The sequence below is a fragment of the Dermacentor variabilis genome, chromosome 2 (genome assembly GCF_050947875.1).
Source record: "Dermacentor variabilis isolate Ectoservices chromosome 2, ASM5094787v1, whole genome shotgun sequence".
Classification (NCBI taxonomy): domain Eukaryota; kingdom Metazoa; phylum Arthropoda; class Arachnida; order Ixodida; family Ixodidae; genus Dermacentor; species Dermacentor variabilis.
Genome location: NC_134569.1, coordinates 214,018,843 through 214,022,642, shown reverse-complemented (window position 1 = coordinate 214,022,642; position 3,800 = coordinate 214,018,843). Strand labels below are relative to the sequence as shown.

The 3,800-nt window shown below is 47.2% G+C and overlaps 1 non-coding gene across 1 annotated transcript; it reads left to right on the top strand.

Annotated features, from left to right (window-relative positions):
- Positions 1–1,932: 1,932 nt before the first annotated feature.
- Positions 1,933–2,006, top strand: TRNAI-AAU (transfer RNA isoleucine (anticodon AAU)). The gene has a single exon. It is a non-coding gene; the product is annotated as a tRNA-Ile (tRNA).
- The last annotated feature ends 1,794 nt before the right edge of the window (positions 2,007–3,800 follow it).

The following is a 3,800-nucleotide window of genomic DNA, read 5'->3' as shown; positions in this document are numbered from 1 at the left end:
TTTACAGAATAATAAAAATGGGTTGGAGTATCCTGACTGGGAGCTTACCAATGTCGTCGAACAGACTAGCTTACAGTCATTGCATTCTTTCGATGCTAACATGTGGGACAGTTGGACGTTAATAAAGAAGCTCGAGAAGAAGTTAAGGACCGCGCAAAGAGTGATGGAACGAAAAATGCTAGGCGTAACGTTAAGAGAAAGGAAGAGAGCGGTGTGGATAAGAGAGAAAACGGGGATAGCCGATATTCTAGTTGACATTAAGAGAAACAAATGGAGCTGGGCAGGGCATGTAATGCGTAGGGTAGATAATCGGTGGACCATTAGACTTACGGAAAGGGTGCCGAGGAAAGAGAAGCGTAGTCGAGGACGGCCAAGAATTAGGGGGGGGGGGGTTGATGAAATTACGAAATTCACAGGTGCAAGTTGGAGTCAGCTAGCACAAGACAGCGGTGATTGGAGATCGCTGGGAGAGGCCTTCGTCCTGCAGTGGGCATAAATATGGGGCGATAATGATGACGATGATGATATGATGATGCCATCTCACTGACATGAGATAGGCTGCATGAGCCTTCGAGGGGCCCGGTGTGGATCAACGCGCCAGGCCGGAGATTTCGGAGGCGCTGCCACAGCTACAGTCACAGATTCGCCCTGGCATGCTAGTTTCTCACGCATCGGTCTCAGGCTGAGTTCCTGGCCGGGGTGAGATATGTAAAGCCTACGGCTGATATAGTTCACGTAGGAACGGCCGCCGTGTTCTTTAATGGTTATGTGGCAGAAACAGCTGTTCACTGCGAAACATATTTTTTTTCTCAGAAAGCTGCAGCTGCTTATGACTTATCCTTTCTTCCTCTTGATCTCATTAAGGCGATTGAAGAAAGCTCTAAAGTAAAACAACGGGAACGCGGCTTGCAAAGGACTCTCGCTTCATGCTCGTCTAACGGTGAAGGGGCAAAAACAGCTGCGTCACTCGTGGGCGCCTGCTAAGGCGCACAATTGAGCCCCTCGACACTGAGGTTTGGTGTTTCCGTATGAACTTCGACCGAATTCATTACGCTGTAAAAATTACCATTTCCGTGTCTGAAAACGATTATTTGCTGCTCCAATGACGGGCTTTAAATCTTCCACTGGGGTCAATCGTCTGGCTATGTTGGTTGGAAAGTTGATTAGTCTAATTTGTATAGTGGCGTGCCTAATCATCAATCACCCCGAGTCATAGTCAAATGTGTGCCTCTAGATAAAATCAATCTCGAGAAAGTAATTTCACTACCACATCGGACCTACTTTTAAGGAATTTCGAATGCATTTCGTCAAACCCCTGGCACTTTATCGCGTCCACGTAGAAAAACATTGTTCCGTCGATGTAGATATACATGAAAGCCTCTCCTGTGTGATGGATGAATGCCAAAGTTACTGGACTATGCTGCCGATCCTAAAGCCCATGTAGAGACATTATTTGCGTGCTTGTGAGTTGTGTTTCTGTGTCCAGTGCGTGTTGAGACTTCTTTTTTGTTATATTTTTCAATATTATATTTTCCTGAGAAGTTATTTGCAATGTCGAGATAGCCGGCCATCCTACCTTCCCATTTTTCTACATTACATTATATCCTTCACCTTGTTTATTTCAGATTTCTGACCTCCACAAATTCATGCAACAAAAACGAGGGCTTAATTTAGAAGTCTCTCGCATAGTCATTCATTTAACTTTTCTTGTACAGGCAACGAGCTTCACTGATGCAGTGCCTACTATGCTTTATAGCATTAGTGTCATAGAGGAGGACCTCGCAAGGACTTTGCGATTCGCATAATGAAAAGTTGCATTCATCAATGGTGCCATTACCGACTCAAAACTGCGGACCTAAAATAATAAAGCAAGTATTCCCTTTTGTGCGGCGCATGGCCAAAATTTGCCCAGTGAGATGCGCCTGTAGTGCTGGCCTGCTAGCTCAGTCGGTTAGAGCGTCGTGCTAATAACGCGAAGGTCGTAGGTTCGATCCCTGCGCAGGCCATTTTTTTAGTATTTTTTTTAATAATGAGCAACCAACGTTTTACTTGGTCCATCTTTTTGGCATCTACCTGCGCTCACACACGCAGAAAATGTTCGAGGCTTATGGCCACCGAACATTTGGGAAACATTCCTTAATATGGGGGGGGGGGGGGGGGGGTTGCCAATACCTACTCGACGCAAGTGCGACATGGTCCAACGGCTCGAGAAACAAAACTGAGAGAATGGAGGAATCATTTTTTTTTTTACAGCGAAGCTGTTTATGCGGAACCTGTGCCGTCGTTGTCGCACTGCGTTAAAAAGGGGTCACGTGACCTAGCGGGAGAAGAAAAGAAGAGCTCAACAGCGGGGCAGGGGTTGGAGTGAACCCTTTCCCCCTATGAGAATGCTATCTTATACGTGAATCTTACACAGTTGTCACGCAGTGCACCATCGGTGATCGAGACAGATCGGCACCGTATTTATCGACGACTGATTCCACCCCGCGTGAGAGAAACAAATGTTACGCTGGCGGTTTGCGGTCAACGAACAGCGCTCAGCGATTTAAACGCGATGCTATTAGAGTGCGTGCCGGCCGGCACAACAAGAAGTGCCGGCAGCCACGTCAATCGTCAAACCGATCCATCCAATCGTGTCAAAACGATTGCAGCGCCCGCATCTCCAATGGTGGGCCTTGGGCCCAATATACGGAGCTTCGGATTCGCGGTTCCGCACATTCCACCCCAGCTACAACTATGGGAAGAGCACGAGTAGTGCGTGGTCTTCCCAGCAAGAAGCTGAGCAAGAAGCTGCCTACCGCGAGCGTCAGCGAGGGTCGGCTCGTGAACGGGCTCGTCGTCGTGGGGCGGTCCCCGGGCTGCGCGCCAGAGATGCCGAGCTTAAACGGCAGCGCTCCTAAAGAATGCTCACCACGCGAAGCACGGAAAAGCGAAAATGAGGTGAAGGAATGGTGAAACAAAAGATGTACAATACAGACTGGCTGCGAAGTTTGACTTGCATGGTGCAACACTCGGTGTAACTAACACAGCTTCGCTCTTCGACCATCTTCACGGATTGGAAGGGGCGGTGATTTTTCTTCTTTATGTATAGGAGAGAGGGCAACTGCGAAGAAAACCGAATCAGTTCCCGATAGGTTGCAAAAGAGTGCCAAGAAATGGTCCGGTTGGCATGTATATGTGTTGAAGCTAGGTAGAGTTCCATCCAGGGCAATGTACGGAAAGAACCGAATAACAGCACTCCATCCATTTTCCCTATGTTCATCTATTTGCATGCGCTGCCACTCTATTTAGCTCCTCGTAGGCTATCACGCCCACTGTTGATCATTGCGTCATCTCGCGTCCTTAGCAACGCCCGCAATTAAGAGCGTGTGCGGATGACCGTGATACCCACTTGCTGTGGCCGGCTTCGCCGCGTACGTCCACGTAGCACTTTGTTGTTGTAGATTGTTGCAACATCACTTTGTTGCAACAATCTTGCACTTCGTTGTTGTACGAATGTAGATTCTATTCGCGAAAGTTATTTAATCTGAAACCTCCATTTTATCATTCTATCAGCTGCCTCTCGATATCATTCTCTTAAAAAGCGCGCCTCTAGCTTGGACTTTGATTATATTTCGAGTGGGAATCTAAAAAAAAGAAAAGAATAAGAAGAAGCCATCTCCTTCTATTTGTTGTTGTGTGTTTGCCTTTTTTCTTTTTTTCTTCAAGCCACTCTGCTGTCAGAGCATGTGGGCTTGTCAAGTGATACTAAAAAAGGTGGGTTTTCTAGCAATAAAGCAGTAGCTGCAGTACAGCACCTG